The following is a 19,077-nucleotide window of genomic DNA, read 5'->3' on the forward strand; positions in this document are numbered from 1 at the left end:
AACTGGCGCATTCAGTTCATATGTACAATCACAACATTCCCCAAGGAAGGGCTGATTCCAAGACATTTTAGGATTCCTATTAAAGCAAAAGGAAGGCTCATTGAAATTAATAGCAGAAACACCGATCTATCACAACAGAGAGCCCTTGAACCATGATGCTGAAAAAACCAGCCACTTAGTAGCCTTCTTCTGCAAAAATTTATATGAATTCAGTCCCACACTCATTCAGGATTTATTTGCAGCTCTGCCTTTTTGCCAGCTGCCCCAAATAAGGGAGAAACACACTGGTAAGGGATCTAAAACACTTCACCAGAGAGAAAGGCCAAGTCAATGTGACAAAGACGGAGCCCAGGGCCTGGACGGCATTTCCCACTAACCAACTGAATGGCAGAGTTTGTATTTACACACGCCTGCCTCCAAGATACTCCAACACGCAGCTCTAACACCAACTCCAACACGTTATTCAGCAAAATTTGTTGGCCTAGCTTACATGCCAGAACCTATATGTGATGAGATTGAAACGCCTGCTGAAGAGAAGCTGCAGAGCGTGTGTCTGCCTGAAACTCGGGTGTGGTCCAGCCAGGAGGAGACTCCTCTGCACTGGGTCGGATGGTTCAGCTGGATCAACCCCTACGTGGCTGGAAGCAGTGAAGAACGATTCACGAGCACACTTGCCCACCGTGGAGAACACACCCCACAACCGTTCCTGTAGCAGTGGTAGACACCGCACTTGTCAGGGAGACGGGGCAGGGATCAGAGGGAAGCCTGGCACACTTGGGTGTGTCTCCTGTGATGGGGGAGGAGTTTTAATCTATCAGGAAACTTCATTTCCTTGACATGGCTCAAGCCACAGTGGTACCAGCATCAGAAGTAAGTTCAGCCCCATCCCATCACTGTGGTGATAATCCCTGTGTAGCTGTCTGATGATGCCCCCATGCTGCCCACTGCAGAACCTGACCCCCTCAGCCCCCACTACATCCCCTTGCTGCCCCGGGGCAAGGCCTGAACTGCCAGCTCCCTAAGCTGGCAGAGGGTAAGGCCCAAGAGGAAGCCAGGACCCATGTAAAGCAGGGCCTCTGAGCCTCCCAGTCCTTCAGTTCTCCTATAAGACCAGCTCTTTTCACCTTTTGCAGGGCCAGCATCCCATTCTCCCCTCTCTCGCCTCTGAAATTTCCCTTTGCACCTCCTCACCAGACTCCGACTCCCCTGTCGTCCACCTTGGCCTCTGCCCACCAGGTTCAGCTGCACCTTGGGGCTCCCCTCAGGCTCTGTCCCAGCTGGAGTCACAGTGTCCCCTTTTTATCATATGCACCCAGAAGATAAACAAAGGACAGAAGTTCCTTTCCTTCCTCCTTGTGTGCATGCTAAGTCACTTCAGTCGCGTCCGACTCTCTGAGATCCCATGGACTGGAGCCCACCAGGCTCCTCTGTCTGTGGGATTCTCCAGGCAAGAATACTGGAGTGGGTTGCCATTCTCTCCTCCAGGGGATCTTCCCAAGCCAGGGATCTAACTGGGGTCTCTTATGTCTCCTGCAAGGGCAGGGGAGTTCTTCACCGCTAGTACCACCTGGGAAGCCCCTTCCTTCTTAGTTCTAGCACATAATTGCTGAAAAATGAGTGGAGTGTGGGATCACCAGCACAGAAACCACACCTCGACTCTCTCGCTTCCCCTGGAGTTCTCTGGTGCGGGGTCCACGGTCCCCCCACCCAGGTCTGCAGGCTGCAGATGCCCCTCTGGGCAAAGTCCAGGGCAGAGTGGCACTCAATGCGGGCACAGAATCTCCTGACTGGAGCTCCTGGGGCGCGTCTCTGCTTCTCTCTTGCCGATCAGCGACATGGTTGTCAGTTTCATTACACGGGTCACTCAACTTTGACCCACGGTGGGGAAGGGGATGTCTGCCCTTCCTCCTTCCAGAGGAGGCTGTAAACTCAAAGACCAGAACAAAGGCTACACACAAGAGATCACTTTCTCAGAACCCACGGGAAACACAACCCTGAAGTCCGGTTTTAGAAAGCCCCCACCCCCTCCCCCAACCCCTCCCAGGCAGGCTCTCTGCAGACAGGTGCCCTCCCCCGACCTGCCGGCACCCCCACCTCTCCTCTGGGGAAGGCCCTGCACATGGAGCTCACTCCTGGATTCATCCCTCTCCTGCCCATAAACCACGTCCCTAATCCAAGTCACAATCCGGAATGCCCGGGAGGCAGCAGGCTCAGCTGGAAGGTGACCAGGGCTTTGCCATGGCCTCAGAGGACAGTCGGAGAGGGTGTGACCCCCGGCTGGGTCACCAGTCCCGCTGAGCTGCGGGCAGCCCTTTGCCCTGCCGATGTCCGGCTGACTGGTCCGACCACACACGTGCACACACCCCTCAGAGGACCAGCATCAGTGCTCCGTCTACATCCAGAACAAGGAAGGGAATGCTTCCCAACACTGACTCAGGCTTCCCCCACCAGCCCCACGCCTGTTTAGGCTCCCAGGAACAAGGACACAGCCTAATGAGAGTCACGCTGCACCTCCCAGACTTCCGGGAAGGGGTCAGGTCAGAGCATCCACAGCCCCCTAACCCCCTTCAAGGGCTCTCTGAGGACATGAGTGCCAGGGACGCAGATGTGGCCTGACAACCACCAGGTAAAGACACAGAGGAGCAAGCAGCTGGTGAGGACCCCGGGACTCCCCAACACAGGCACTGGCTGATCAACAGGCACACACACAGGTAACACTCCTGAGACAGCTGACCTGACGCACTTCCCGCCCACACGCAGCTCTCCATCTGGGAAAACCACGACAGGGGCAACTTGAAGTTCTGGACTAGTCAGTGTTTTTCTTTTATCCATATGACATACAACTGTGTTTCTCAAATGAATCCAGGTATCACCTGGACGGCTTGTTAAACTTGCCAGCTCAGGTCTACTCTCCCCAGGAGGTCTGGGCGTGTTAACCAGCCCCAGCTAATCTGAAGCAGGTGGCAAGTCCCGCCACAGTCAGCTCCAAGCACTGGTCCTGCCAGGCAAACAAGGCGATCCAGAAGAGATGCAAAAAGTATGTTCCTTCTAAACAGTTAATCTGCCCTCCCTGGTGCCACACTCTCAACAGAAAAAAAAAACAAACACAATCTATTCTAAGAGTAACCTGTAATTAGAAGGTTATGACTACGCTGTAGAAGGAAATGAGGAGAGAGGACAAAGGAGTTTGTGGATTAATTAGCAATACCACGCGGAACTCCATGCAGCCACAGACTGATAAACAAAGACCAGAGACCGGCTCAGCAAACACACCTCTGAAGCCAAAGAAAATCCCCTGGGCCAAAGGTCAGATCTGAGGTCTCCCTTACATCACTCAGAGGAGCACAGCCATTCAGCAAATTGCATATGATGTAACTTTGTTCTAATATTTTTCCTTACAATTCTCAGAAAGGATATTTTTTTGCAGCATTATTTTTTTTACTGTCATTTTTTCAAATTATGAAAGTATGACAACACATTTCTGGGAGGCTAAGAAAATACAGAACAAAGTTACATATAGTTCCACTATATATTACAATTATTTTTAAGTAGATAAATTAAGATTTTTAGTTGGAGTTTCAATATAAAAATCTCAAAAATTAACAGACTGAAAATATAGAAAAAAATAGAAGGATACAGTGGACCTGAAAAGTACCATGAACCAATTCAATATAGTTAAGATTTATACAATTTTCACACAGCAGTAGAATACAAATTCTATTCAAGTTCTCATAGACTGTAAACTAGGATATACTGTAACATATCCAGGGACGTAAAACCAGGTGCAAAAATTTCATGGGCTAAAGATATTGAAATCATACAGAGTCTGTTCTATCACTGTGGAGTTATGTTAGAAATCAAAGTCAAAAGATACTTGAAAATAACTCACATGTTTTCAAGTGCAATGTGACAGGCATCTTTGACTTAATCATCAAAAGCCTCAATAAAAATAGAAGACTGAAAAAACACAGAGAGTGATTATAGAGAAGCATTTAAATGAGAAACATCAAAGATATTTAAAAAACCCATGTATTTGGAAATTAAATGTCCATTTTTAAATGATGAGTGTATTTAAAAAGCCATGGGCAAAAAAATAAATAAATAAAATAAAATAAAAAGCCATGGGCTTCCCAGGTGTCACAGTGATAAAGAGTCCGCCTGCCAGTGCAGAAGATGCAGGAGATGCGGTTTCGATCCCTGGGTTGGGACGATCCCCTGGAGGAGGAAATAGCAACCCACTCCAGTATTCTTCCCTAGGAAATCCCATGGACAGAGGAGCCTGGTGGGCCACAGTCCATGGTGCCACAAACAGTCAGACACTACTGAGCACATACAAGACCAAGAAGCTGTAACAAGGAAAATTAGAAAATTTACCAGAATTTGTTGCATGCAGCTGAAGCTGCTCAATGCAACTAAACACAATGTGAAATCTTGAAAAGAATTTTTTAAATTAATGAAATTGAAATATTATATGAGTGCATAAATCTATCATTCACTTATTAAGCATAGTCTTAATGAGGACAGAGAGTGTCCACAGGAGCTTGTGCAGGCATGCTGCCTCGGTTCAGTGGAGATGAAGGAAAATAAATCAAGGTCAGGTGTGTCAGATGGAGACAAAGCATATGGAACAGGCGAGGTGCCCACAAGGAAGCCCTGGGAAAGTCAGAGAACATCCAACCTGCGCTGGGTGTTGAAGATGTAAGTCTGCAAAGGTGTGAGCAAGGCGGAAGGAGGCACAGGAAAGCTACAGGAACACAGAGCTGTGCCTTTGCATGGCAAGTCACTGGGATGGGGGACATGCTAATTCAGAGAGGGAGCTGGGGGCCCGTTCATGCTTAAACTCGGACTTGATCCTGAAGGCACTGGGAATCCATGTAAGAATTTTTAGCAGACATATTGAAATACAATTTGCTTCGAAAGAAGACTGTGTGGAGACAGGATGGATTGAAGAGATCACTAAGGGAGCATCCTTCTGGAACGTCATTACTCTGTGGTTGATGGTGAAGATCACGCGACTGAAGAGGGTGGGGCAAGTGGTGGGCTTGCCCCAGCGACGTCTACCGGTAGGTGGGTGGGGCAGCAACTAGCTGGACAACAGGGGAAGTGGATGAGGGACTCTGGGACAACATCCATGAGGGTGTACAGCTGAGAAGAAGGGTACCGGTCACCGAGCTAGGACAGGTGGGTGAGGGGCAACCACAGCTCACCAGTTCTGCTGGGGACAGGCCGGGCTCAAGTTCTCACCCATCCTCTCCCAGGCTAGACTCTTCGCGCTGAGGGCCGCCAAGGGGCCTGGGCAAGCTCAAGAGCAGGGCTCAGAAGGCAGGGACAGTGACGGGGGAGAGAGGCGGGGACCCCAGCACAAGGTAGGACTCTAAGGAAGTACCAGAGTAAGCTTCCCAGGAAGTTCTTTGCCTGCGTGACCTTCCACGACAGGTGGTGTCCCCAGCACGCTGGCGCTTCCCTGGGACCGGACGAGAGGAAAGTGATGCCGCCCCAGGTAGAGGACCCCACCATAGCGCAAAACCTGGTGGGCGGTGCTCCCCGCTCCCCGCATCCCACCCCAGACGGGAAACAGGCCTCACCCCACTGACCTGAAGGCATCTCTCTGGGGTCTTTAGTTGACGCCTCTCCAGCCTGCAGGCTCTCCTCACTGGAAGCTCTCCATTTCCGTCCTCTCCTCGGTGACCATGACCCAAGAAGTTCCCACGCCCACCTCAGGTTCATCCAAGGTGGCCGAACGCAGTCCTGCAGGGCCCCGGAGAGTGTGGGGTCTCAGAGAAGACCTGCCTGAAGACAAAGAGGACTATCATATTGCAGAATGACCTGAGAGTGAGGACAAGGCCTTATGTTTGAAAAACCAGGTGACAATGTCGTGTCCTCGTGCGGTTGTCAAAGATGCTTCCTACCCTGGAGGCAGGAATGAAGGGTTCAGGCTTCCTGAAAGAAAAAACCAGCTGAAAGTTCCTGAGGTCATGAAACTAATGTTGAAACAGGGTTTCTAGGTTCGCTCGCTCTTGAGCCAGACCCCCTCCACTCCCGGCACGGCTGCTTCCGACGCACCTGCGCCCGGACCGCGCACCTGCGCCGCCCCTGCGCGGCCGGACCCGGAGGCCCGGCTGCGTCCAGACGCGGCGGCGAGCGGGCGAGCATGCTCAGTCGGGTGCTGACCCGCTCCTGCGGCCGGGCCGGCGGCTGGGGTCGGGACGCTCGCCCGCGAAGCTCACAGGGGACGGGGAGAGAGCAGCGTGTGGAGAGCCGAACAGGGCCAGTCGGCCCTCGCGGGGCTGCAGCCCGGCGAACGTCCGCTCCCGCGGCGCCGCGAGCATTCCGCCGCGCCGGGTCTTCGCCGCAGCCCGGGGGGGCGGGACCCGGGAACCGGTGTGGGCGTGGCTGGGCGTGGCCGCCGCGTGGGGGCGGCCCTAGAAAGAGCCGGGGCCCGGCCCCCGCAGCGCGCGGTCCCGCTGGTCTGCAAAGAGGCTCACTTGCCGAGCGAGGCCGGGCAGCTCAACTTCTGCAGGCGCCTTGGAAAACCTGTCTTTCTCACTGAAAAAGCCCCGCAGTGGTCACTAGAGAAAACTTAGAAACTACAAGTAGTCTAGAAGGAGGTCTAGAATCCCGAGAGCCGGCTCAGAAGCCGCCCGTTGACGTCCCGTTCCTGCGGCTCCTCGCGGCCGCACGGGGTCCCTGCAAGGGTAGGTGCGGGAGCGGTGCAGCGTCGCGGGTCCAGCGCGGGTCCCCAGCCTTGAGGGCGGGAGCCCGGGACTCCTCCGGGACTGCCGAGGCCGCACGGAGCAGGCGCTGGCCGGAGACAGCGGGCTCGGGGTACCGCCGCAGGGCCGCTTGGACCGAGGGGCTGGGTCCCGCCTCGCGGCCCTGGCCCCTCCCCCGCGGGCCAGCCCACCACCCCCAGCCCCGCCGCTCGCCCCGCCCCGCCGCGCTGCAGCGAAGACCCGGCCGCGCCGCGGCGAGCGCACTGGGCATGCTCCGCCCGGCCGTTCGGCTCCGCTCTGGTCTGCTCCGGGAGGCTGGGCTCCGGGAGGCTCCGCAGCCCGCACCTCAGCGGGCGCGGGGGCAGGGACAGCCGCCGAGAGGCTGCGGGCGTCGGCGCGGCTCGGCTCTCGGGCTGGCCATGGCGAGGAGCGCGCGGCGGCCGCCGGAGTGGCGAGGCGGCGTCAGGTTAGCCGGGTTAGCTGGGCGCCGGCGGGCGGGGCGCGGGCGGTGGGGAGCCCTGCACCGCATGGTGGCCGAGTCGCCCCGGTTGCGGCCGCGCAACTTTGGGGCTCTGGGGCTGGAGGAGCCTGCGGCCGGGGCTGCGCTCTGGGAGGCGCCCGGGTCCCCGCAGTGGGCTCCAGGGTCGCAAGATGCTGCGGGATCCCAGAGCAGCGGTTTGGGGACACCGCGTCCCAGGCTCGTGTCGTAGCCCTCCCACGGCGAGGAGCACGGTGTGCACCGCGCGCAGCCGAGGAGCCGGCAGGTCTCGGAGGAAAGGGGACCTCAAGCCATGGCGGGGCCTTCCCCGATTCCGGGCCGCCCGGGTCACCGGACCTTGGTGACCGGGATGGGGGTGTGCACTGTCCTGGGCCCCGCAGGCCACGAGTGCTGGCGGCGCGTCCTGGTGCCGCAGGAGAGCGGGGAGCTGTGCGCGCAGCAAGCCGCCGCCTCCGCTGGAGCTCCCGGAGTTTGTCGCATTTGACTCCATAGCAAGTTGACATCGAATTGCTTCATGGCATGGAATGGGAAAACGTGCTTCATCGGCTTAAAAAACAGAGTAATTGCAAACCCGGTTTATTTTAAGCCCGACCATTAACCCGCCTTCCCGTCCAAAAAAAAAAAGAAAGCTTGAGCTTGCAAGACTTATAAAGAAAACTAGCAAAAAGGAAAAAAAAAAATGTTTGTAGGTGCATTATCTGCTCACAGTGTAGAAAAGACTCTTATGGTTGAATTGTCATTGTTTTTCAGCATACTTGTTACAGAGAAGTTGGGTTACTGTAGCCATCTTTATTGTGCAGTATTTTAGATGTATAAGAACTTGGAAAAACTGTGTGGCAGAAGCGCAGTGTTTTTTTTTTTTAAGTTTTCTCACTTTTGTTTCTAAATGAAACATATTTTTTCTCAGTTGCTACTATGCTGAACATAGTAAAATTGTTCAGGATGAAATGGAAGATGGAAAATGAATGTTTTCAGAAAGGAGTAAGTTAGAACAATGTAGTTCTACTGGGCTTGTAACTTTCCTGACAAATGCAGTTTGTAGATCCCACCACAGTTTTTGCTGGTTCTTGAAACATTTGGCACCATTACCACCCTTATGATTACTGGATTTCTGAAGCAAGGAAAACAGTCCTTGTTCCAGTGAGAAATAGTTCTGCCTCTAACTGAAGTTCTAATTCTTAAGCTGATGTCCAGAAGCACCCCTTAGTGGATACAGTTGTTTTATTTATTAAGCGTATTTCAAAACATCTGCTCTGTGCTCTTTATAGATTCCAATAGACTTTTGAGGCGCATTTGCTTTTCCTTGGGTTGTGGATAGCTTTTAATGTTTGTTCGTGTGTGAGGTGGTACCAGCTCACATTCCAGATGCTCCAAACCATTTCCCCATGTGGGCTGTGTGTCCTGCCTGAGGTGACTGAGATTTAATAACAAGAGCATTTGACTCCATAGCAAGTTGACATCGAATTGCTTCATGGCATGGAATGGGAAAACAGGTTGCAAGTGTCCAGACGACAAGAACAGCACCATGCTGACTCTTTCTGCAAATTAGACCTGCAATTCTTCATTTTACTCAAAAAGTTTGGTTGGTGGTATTCATTGCTCCTAAACATTTTTCTTAATGTATTTATAGAAACTTTTGGAAGTTTGAGGAAGAGCCAAGTCAAATATTGAGAAAATGTGCTTCCCCTTTCTGTAGCAGTGCATCCAGTTCAAAACGTCCTCTGTATACTACATACATGTAAATAAAGCTTATCTGTTATGGTGGGACTTGTGTTCTCAGGCTGCATCCTAATACCAAATAGTTATTGTGGTGAGGTTGCTTTTAACATACAACACAGTAGTCAGATTTGGTCAAGGATCATTTCTTGGAATTCAGAAGTAGTGCATGTGCCCATTCACTCACTCGTGTCCGACTCTGTGACCCTGGGGACTGAAGTTCACCAGGCTCCTCCTCTGTCCATGGGATTTTTCAGGCAAGAATACTGGAGTGGGTTGCCGTTTCCTTCTCCTGGGGCAGAAATAGTGCAGATAATAATTCCCCAATGCAACATCTAACCAAGCATTTGGTGTGTGGCTCGCCCTTTTCTAGCCAAGCCCAGGAGGACACTTGACAGCACTTTGTGATCTATGGCAAATCACAGGAAAGTTAGAAAAGGGCTTCCCTGGCAGCTCACTGGTAAAGAATCTGCTTGCCAGTGCAGGAGACATGAGTTCGATCCCTGATCTGGGAGAATCACATGTGCCGTGCAGCAGCTGAGCCTGTCCTCCACAACTGCTGAAGCCCATGTGCCCTAGAGCCCGTGCTTTGCAACACGAGAAACCTCTGCAATGAGAAGCCTGTTCGCTGCAACTAGAGAAAAGCTTGTGCAGCAATGAAGACCCACCACAGCCAATAAATAAATAAATAAAATTATAAAGTTAGAAACAGCCTTAGATGCAAATGGTTGATTTTTAAGTTTGCTGAAAAACCTCCCTGGAATGGTTAACGGATTAAAGGGCTTGGTTGATCATGTGATAAGGACCAGTGAAGAGCTGTCAGAACTAGTTTCTAAGTTATGCTCAGCACAGAAGCCCTGTGTGTTTATTGGTCTTGCCTCTGCCTGAGGTCTTTACTCATTAAAACATCACATTTATTTTTCCTCCCCACCATCTTTATAGCCAAGCCCCTAAGGCTGCAGAAATGAGTAAGACATGGTGATTCACAATCTAGTCAGACAGACAGGCTTGAGCACAAATAACAAGGTAAGTGCTGCCCAAGAGGCATCTGTACCAGGAACTGAAAATGTGCAGGAAGGAGGCCCTTGGGTTGGGAGGGGAAGGGACCTCTTGATAATAGAGACAATGATAAGAATGCCTGAGGAATTGGATAGGCGTCTTCTGGCTGGAAGTGGGCTCTCCAGACAGACGGACCACCATGATGGTAGTTAGGCTAATGCCCTCCCTCCCTGCCCAAGATGTAACCTTCCAGACTTTGCAGGTGGATTAGATGGAGGATCTGGAGATGGAGAGATTGTTCTGGGTTATCCAGTGTGCCCCATGTCATCACAAGCGTGCTTACTAGTGGAAGAGAGAAACAGAGTGTGTATGCGTGTGTGCTCAGTCACGTCCGACTCTTTGCGACCCCATGGGCTGTAGCCCTCCAGGCTCCTCTGTTCATGGGATTTCCCAGGCAAGAATACTGGAGTGGGTTGTCATTCCCTTCTCCAGGGGATCTTCCCAACCCAGGGATTGAACCTGAGTCTCCTACATCTCCTGTATTTCAGGCAGATTCTTTACCGCTGAGCCACCAGGGAAGCCCAGTCAGTGTCAGATGCATGTGAGGAAGACTCACTGGCCATTGCTGCCCTTGAAGATGGAAGGGCCAGGAAACGGGGAGGGAGGCGGGGGCGGGACAGCCTGTGGCAGCTGGTGAAGGTGAGGACGCCGATGAACCTCCCCCACCCTCCTGCCAATTCCTTGCTTAGCCCATCCTGACCCATGGGGAACTTTTCACCTGCAGAATCAAAAGATAATAGAGGTGTGTTCTAAGTCACTAAATTTGTGACTTGGTGCCTTAGGAGGGAGCCTGAGAAAGGTCATCTGACCATACACAAGGAAAGGTCTGGTGTGCTGGGATCAGGGGCTGGGGCAGAGGAGTTTGGATTTCATCCTATTTTTGATAAATAATGGGGCATCACCTAAGGACTTTTATTAAACAGGAGCACGTGATAGACAAACTGCTGCTATTTTATCTGCCTAAACCCCAGGATTCACAGGGCAGTTCGACAAAGGGTGTGTAACCTGAGGTGGTCCATGGCAGTGGGGAATCTGGAACCAGCGTGTCGTATATCTCAGTTCTCCTCTTTAATCTGAAATGACCTTAGTATGCATGTGTGAAGTTAACAGTTTAGGTCGGGACTTCGCTGGTAGTCCAGTAACTGAGACTCCTTGCTGTCAGTGTGGGAGGGCCTTGGCTTCAATCTCTTGTCCAGGGAACTAGATCCCACGTGTCACAGCTGAGAGTTCACATGCTCCAGCTAAAGATCCCGAGTGCAGCAAGGAAGATGGAAGATGCCATGGGCTGCAGCTAAGACCCAATGCAGCCAAACAAGTTAATTTTAAAAAAGAGCTTAAGAAAACTTGCATTCACAGTTCATTAGTACAGGAAGAATAGAGACAGTAAAGCAGTGGCATGGTCACATTTTGACTATTTTGTTTCTGGTCATTGTCCTCTTTCTTCTTTTTTTATTAAAGTATAGTTGTACACTGTTATATAAATTACAGGTGTCCGATACAGTGATTCACACTTTTTTAAAGGTTGTACTCCATCTGTAGTGATTATAAAATATTGATTGTGTTCCCATATTTTACAGTATATCCTTGTACCTTATTTTATTTGTTATTTAATTTTTACAGTGTTGTGTTTCTGCTTACAACAATGCAAATCAGCCATAATGATACATATTAATACATCCACTCCCTCTTGAGCCTCCCTCCCCTCCCCAGGCCACCCCTCTAGTTCGTCACAGAGCGCCAGACTGAGCTTCCTGTCACTGTCCTTTTAACAGACAGCTGCTCTGCTGAACACACGTGGAGCACAGCAGACGGGAACACAGGGCAAGTCTGTGGGCAAGTCAGGTTGAATGTGCTACTTTGAGGCGATGCCAGGTCACCTGGGCCAACTCTGACCAGTGGGTGGGAGCTGTCTGCCAGGTCATGGGCTCGTAGGGACTCAACTGAAAAGCTGCCGCGCCCATCAGCAGTGTTTGCTGTAGGCACCGTATCTGCTGGGGAGCAAGTGACAGCTATCATACCAGGCACCCTAACTTACGAATTTAAATGTAAGAAATCCAAAAATCCTTTCCAGCCTCTTTTACGTACAGTCTCTTTCACTTACAAGGGCTTAATATCAGTCCTGTAAAAACCTGTAGTTGGGGTAAATTGACATCTCTGTGTGTCTGGAAAACCAAATCTGAACAAATCTTCTACCTTAGTGTGACAAGAGTAGCTCCAAGTTGAAATTGAACTACATGTAGAAAAATTAGTAAGGGAGAACAGATCTTTCCAACAGCATGGCAAAGGAAGCCCTGCGCTGACAAAATCCAATCCTAGGAGCAACACTGAGACGTGATCAAAACTTGCCTTAGTGAAAACGCGGCTGTGAATCTGTAGTTTAGCTTCCATCTGCATAACTTTGTAAGGTTTATACCTCGACTTCCTTAACTGAGTATAAAGATGCAGTAACTATTATTTTACACTGTTCAGGACAAGCTCAGTGTAAGCTGCTCTGTCTTGAAGCTCCTCTCCCTTAGGCTCTGGGGTACAGGCTTGTTGTTCTCTAAGGGTTTATCTTTCCTTTCCTGGTTTCTAACCTTACTCCTCTCATCATGAGGTCCATTGTGTTCCTTCTGGGTGATCTATTTTTCTCCATGACCGTACCAGTCACCCACACACCGATGTCCCCAAATCTCTGCCTTCAGATAAGCTTCTCTCATCCATTCACTGATTCATTTCAGCACATATTGATGACTTGAGAGCTTATAATCTAGGGGAAGGACAGCTGTGCACAAAGATGATTACAGTGAAAGTGTGAGGTTCTGGGTGAAGCTCAGTGAGTAGAGCAGTGTCTGGGGCTGTCTGGGGAGTCCTGGTTGGCTTTGGACCAAGACTTGAGGGCTGAGTAGGGGTTTCCAGGTGTGTGAGACTGGAAGGCAGCAGGTCTAGAGTACAGGGGTGCTGAGAAAGCTCTGGCAGGCAGGAGTCTGAATGGAGGATCCCGTGTGTCCTGCCGTGGACTTGTTTTATACTAGTGGCAGGATGAGACCTGGAGGACGTCTGAATCAGATCTCTCAGAGTCAGCCCACTTCAGCAGCCCCTCGGAGTGTGGATTGCAGGCAGACAAGCAGGACGGGATCCTCAGGGCAGTGCTAGTCAGGAGTGAGCACTGAAACCAGGCTCAGCCCTGCATGTGACGGCCACAGGGGCAAGGAGGGGAGAGGCGCATCTGTCAGGGGTGTGAGGGGCTGTGGGCCAGAGACTGGTTTAGCCAGAGGGAGCTGAAGCTGATGGTGGCAGAGCAGGAAAGCCCAGGTTACTTAAGTGTGAGTCGCTCAGTCGTGTCCCCCTCTTCACAACTCCATGGACTGGGGCCCGCCAGGCTCCTCTGTCCCTGGGAATCTCCAGGCAAGAATACTGAAGTGGGTTGCCATTCCCTTCTCCAGGGGATCTTCACACCCAGGGATGGAACCCTGGTCACTTGCAGTGCAGGCAGATTCTTTACCATCCGGGCCACCAGGCAAGCCCCAGGGCTGTAGTCAGCACAGCACTGCTACAGGGCACAGACTTCCTAAGCCAGGCAAGGGAGAAAGAAAGAAGGGATTTATTCTCTGGTGATTATCCGGCTTGGTTGGTCAGTTTTCATTCCAATCCCAAAGAAAGGAAATGACAAAGAATGCTCGAACTGCTGCACAATTGCATTCATCTCACACGCTAGCAAAGTAATGCTCAAAATTATCCAAGCCAGGCTTCAACAGTACGTGAACAGTTAACTTCCAGATGTTCAAACTGGATTTAGAAAAGGCAGAGGAACCATAGGTCAAATTGCCAACATCCATTGGATCATCGAAAAAGCAAGAGAGTTCCAGAAAAACATCTACTTCACGCAGGAGTTGTGATGCCTCTTCTGCCTTCTGCCCACATGGCTGCTCTACCCAGGGCTGTGCCTGATTTAAGTGTTTCTCCCCTTTGATTAGCACTTTCCCCCGACTTCCCTGAATGTGCGGAGAGCTCTGTGACATTTGTGGCAGTGGGGCCCATCCCAGCTTGGCCCGCTGACTCCTTTGTCCACTCTAAAGGGGTAGTTAGGTGTACAGCCCCTCTGCTTTCTTAAAGGTAAAGAGCCCACTTTCTCTGGCCCTCAGCAGGAGAAGGCATTGGAGTGAAGACTGCCATAGGGTTTGCCTCCAAGCTTCACCCAGGTCTTCACTCGGTCTGCACACCCCAGGATGGCCGTGGAATGGCTTAAACTTCAGCAGCTGTGGAGCTTGCTCGCTTGTCAGATGCTGTTGTTAGTTTCATCCTGTAGATTTCTGTTCCTGGACTGGGTGGAAGGAAGGTTTTTGTCCTCCAGGGTTTGGACAGCCCTAGATGACTTGGTCTCTGAGTAAGTCTAGCTCCATTAGACGTCCCAAAGATAACCTGGCTTTTGAAATCCATTTTAAAATGCTTTTGAGAAACTTGAAATTAATTTCCAGAAAGTGCTTGAATATTACTAATCGTTTGCTATACTGGGGGCTGGGCTTTTCCCCCTGCACATCTGACCCCAGGACCTCTGGTAGGCTTGACCCTTCTGCCTTTGTAGCGGGTCCATTTCTTCCTTCCTCTGGGTTCTGGCTGTCTCCTCTTCCTCCACTGAGGTAATGGATCTCTGTCCTGAAATCCTCTTGATCGTTGCTCCTAAGAAGCCCTGGCCTGAAGGAGTGCCCTGATAAGCTGGCGTCTCACGATGAGCGCGAACAGCAGATGCATTGCCTGTTGTTGGTGCTGTTCAGTCGCTAAGTGGTGTCCGATTCTTTGTGACCCCATGGACTGCAGCTTGCCAGGATCCGTGTCCTTCACTGTCTTAGGGAATGTGCTCAAACTCATGCCAGCTGAGTTGGTGATGCCATCCAACCATCTCATTCTCTGTGTCTGCTTCTCCTCCTACCCTCAGTCTTTCCCAGTATCAGAGTCTTTTCCAGTGACTTGACTCTTGCTGCATGAGTCCTGCTAAAATGTACTGTAAGGAAGATTTTTGTTTTTAATGGTGGGCCACGCCCTACTGGCTAAACCAAGCCATTGCTCCTCCTGGAAAACTGTCCTGTCTCCTTTTCTTGCCCTTCAAGTCCTGGCCAACCCCAGTGAACATTCTGGGACCTTTCTAGCTGGCCTTCCTCTGAATTCCTGCAGTATTTACTCAGGTTAGTGCTTAATTATGTATGAGTGTAAAGATCTGGTCTTAAGAAATTTCTTAAGCCCCAGAGCAATATGAACTAAACTGATAATAGTGGGCTTCTTAAATACTTTGAGTTCCAGTTAATTGAGATGACTGAGTCCTGATTGTTTTTATCACTGAGAGGAATCTGACTGCCCAGCTGAGAAATCATCGAGAACACCTGGAGAGTGTGCGTAGCCCAGCCGGGCCTTCTCCCGTTCGAGCCTGGAGAAAAGCAAAGCTTCCTTCAGAGAGTGCGCTGTTGCTATTCAGTTGCTCAATCGTGTCTTACTCTGCAACACCAGGCCTCCCTGTCCTTCACCAACTCCCAGAGCTTGCTCACACTCATGTCCATTGAGTTGGTGATGCCATCCAACCATCTCATCCTCTCTCGTCCCCTTCTCCTCCTGCCCTCAATCTTTTCCAGCATCGGGGTCTTTTCCAATGAGTCGACCGTTCACATCAGGTGGCCAAAGTATTGGAGCTTCAGCTTCAGCATCAGTCCTTCCAAAGAATATTCAGGACTAATTTCCTTTAGGATTGACCGGTTTGATCTCCTTGCAGTCCAAGGGACTCTCAAGAGTCTTCTCCAACACCATAGTTCAAAAGCCTCAGCTCCTCAGTGCTCAGCTTGCTTTGTGGTCCAACTCTCACATCCATACATGACTACTGGATAAACCATAGCTTTGACTAGATGAACCTTTGTTGGCAAAGTAATGTCTCTGCTTTTTAATATGCTGTATAGATTGGTCATAGCTTTTCTTCCAAGGGACAAACATTTTAATTTCATGGCTGCAATTGCTGTCTGCAGTGATTTTGGAGCCCAAGAAAGTAAAGTCTGTCACTGCTTCCATTTTTTCCCCCATCTATTTGCCATGAAGTGATGGGACTAGATGCCATGATCTTAGTTTTTTGAATGTTGAATTTTAAGCCAGCTTTTTCACTCCCCTCTTTCACCTTCATGAAGAGGTTCTTTAGTTCCTCTTTACTTTTTGCCATAAGGGTGGTGTCATCTGCATATCTGAGGCTATTGATATTTCTTGGGCAGTCTTGATTCCAGCTTGTGCCTCATCAAGCCCGACATTTCACATGATGTACTCTGCACATAAGTTAAATAAGCAGGGTGACAACATACGGCCTTCACGTACTCCTTTCCCAATTTGGAACCAGTCCATTGTTCTATGTCTGATTCTAACTGTTGCTTCTTGACCTGCCTACAGGTTTCTCAATAGACAGGTAAGGTGGTCTGGTATTCCCATCTCTGTAAGAATTTTCCAGTTTGCTGTGATGGAAAACATTAAAGCCATGTTTTCAACTTTCTTCTGATGTTTTTGTGAAGATAATTTTCCGCAGTGTCACATTGAAACACACTTAAACTTTATTATTTTTTTTTTTATTTTTATTATTTTTTTTTTCCAGTGGGTTTTGTCATACATTGATATGAATCAGCCATGGATTTACATGTATTCCCAATCCCGATCCCCCCTCCCACCTCCCTCTCCACCCGATTCCTCTGGGTCTTCCCAGTGCACCAGGCCGGAGCACTTGTCTCATGCATCCCACCTGGGCTGGTGATCTGTTTCACCATAGATAATATACATGCTGTTCTTTTGAAATATCCCACCCTCACCTTCTCCCACAGAGTTCAAAAGTCTGTTCTGTATTTCTGTGTCTCTTTTTCTGTTTTGCATATAGGGTTATCGTTATCACCTTTCTAAATTCCATATATATGTGTTAGTATGCTGTAATGTTCTTTATCTTTCTGGCTTACTTCACTCTGTATAATGGGCTCCAGTTTCATCCATCTCATTAGAACTGATTCAAATGAATTCTTTTTAACGGCTGAGTAATATTCCATGGTGTATATGTACCACAGCTTCCTTATCCATTCATCTGCTGATGGGCATCTAGGTTGCTTCCATGTCCTGGCTATTATAAACAGTGCTGCGATGAACATTGGGGTGCACGTGTCTCTTTCAGATCTGGTTTCCTCAGTGTGTATGCCCAGAAGTGGGATTGCTGGGTCATATGGCAGTTCTATTTCCAGTTTTTTAAGAAATCTCCACACTGTTTTCCATAGCGGCTGTACTAGTTTGCATTCCCACCAACAGTGTAAGAGGGTTCCCTTTTCTCCACACCCTCTCCAGCATTTATTGCTTGTAGACTTTTGGATAGCAGCCATCCTGACTGGCGTGTAATGGTACCTCATTGTGGTTTTGATTTGCATTTCTCTGATAATGAGTGATGTTGAGCATCTTTTCATGTGTTTGTTAGCCATCTGTATGTCTTCTTTGGAGAAATGTCTGTTTAGTTCTTTGGCCCATTTTTTGATTGGGTCATTTATTTTTCTGGAATTGAGCTGCAGGAGTTGCTTGTATATTTTTGAGATTAATCCTTTGTCTGTTTCTTCATTTGCTATTATTTTCTCCCAATCTGAGGGCTGTCTTTTCACCTTACTTATAGTTTCCTTTGTAGTGCAAAAGCTTTTAAGTTTCATTAGGTCCCATTTGTTTAGTTTTGCTTTTATTTCCAATATTCTGGGAGGTGGGTCATAGAGGATCTTGCTGTGATTTATGTCGGAGAGTGTTTTGCCTATGTTCTCCTCTAGGAGTTTTATAGTTTCTGGTCTTACATTTAGATCTTTAATCCATTTTGAGTTTATTTTTGTGTATGGTGTTAGAAAGTGTTCTAGTTTCATTCTTTTACAAGTGGTTGACCAGTTTTCCCAGCACCACTTGTTAAAGAGGTTGTCTTTTTTCCATTGTATATCCTTGCCTCCTTTGTCAAAGATAAGGTGTCCATAGGTTCGTGGATTTATCTCTGGGCTTTCTATTCTGTTCCATTGATCTATATTTCTGTCTTTGTGCCAGTACCATACTGTCTTGATGACTGTGGCTTTGTAGTAGAGTCTGAAGTCAGGCAGGTTGATTCCTCCAGTTCCATTCTTCTTTCTCAAGATTACTTTGGCTATTCGAGGTTTTTTGTATTTTCCATACAAATTGTGAAATTATTTGTTCTAGTTCTGTGAAAAATACCGTTGGTAGCTTGATAGGGATTGCATTGAATCTATAGACTGCTTTGGGTAGAATAGCCATTTTGACAATATTGATTCTTCCAATCCATGAACACGGTATGTTTCTCCATCTGTTTGTGTCCTCTTTGATTTCTTTCATCAGTGTTTTATAGTTTTCTATGTATAGGGTCTTTTGAAACACACTTAAACTTTAGAGAAGATTGACCTTAAGATATTTGCATTGAACTCAGCTAGAAGGTTATTCTGGTTCAACCACATTTTGGGAATTATTGCTCTATATACAAAATTTCAAAACAATAACTTAAAAAATAATATCAAAATATTTTAAAATTACCGTTTGAAAATGGCAGTTACGGCAGTTTGGTCGTTAGTGGCATTTAGCCAGTTTGCCCTGGCCGTGACATCCGGCCCCCAGTCACTGTGGCCAGGCTCACACGGTCCTGCGGGGCCTCCCCCGTGCGGGCGGGCAGCTTGGCCTTTGCCTCTTTCACTGTCAGTGTAGACAGATCTACACGGTCCTTCCCCGTGTCACAGGGCCGCGGCAAGGCTCCGAGAGGTAATATCCGCGGCTCTGTATTGTAAATTGTAAATGCCGGACGAGCATAAGGGGTGTTGTTTTCATGCTGTTAACAAGAATTGAGTCTAGTAGAGCTGGAGGTACAGAATCTCTTCTGTCCTTGTTAAGGTCTGGCTCTTAGAGAGAGCCTGCTAAGAACACTCATGCGACTCTGCTTGTGACAGTGGGGCTGGTAAAGGAGAACAAAGCTTCTTAACTGCTCTCTGCAGTTACGAGCATATTTTCTCAAATAGATGAGATTTTATTCTGATGAAGGAAGACTCCCCAGGTGATCCAGTCCCTGTTCGGTGACTCTCAATGGCA

At 49.2% G+C, this 19,077-nt stretch overlaps 1 protein-coding gene across 7 annotated transcripts in view; it reads left to right on the forward strand.

Moving 5' to 3' along the window:
- Positions 1-6,498: 6,498 nt before the first annotated feature.
- Positions 6,499-19,077, forward strand: part of MFAP3L (microfibril associated protein 3 like) — a 110,925-nt gene continuing 98,346 nt past the window's right edge. For 6 of the 7 annotated variants that reach the window (XR_006272890.1, XR_006272888.1, XR_006272891.1 and 3 more), the window contains exon 1: positions 6,950-7,179. The gene's annotated coding sequence lies outside the window, so the exon portion shown is untranslated. Of the gene's footprint in view, positions 6,696-6,949; positions 7,180-19,077 lie in introns of those variants that run through there. The other variant, XR_006272892.1, reaches the window with a different exon arrangement.

This window comes from Cervus canadensis, chromosome 14, assembly GCF_019320065.1.
Source record: "Cervus canadensis isolate Bull #8, Minnesota chromosome 14, ASM1932006v1, whole genome shotgun sequence".
NCBI classification, from domain to species: domain Eukaryota; kingdom Metazoa; phylum Chordata; class Mammalia; order Artiodactyla; family Cervidae; genus Cervus; species Cervus canadensis.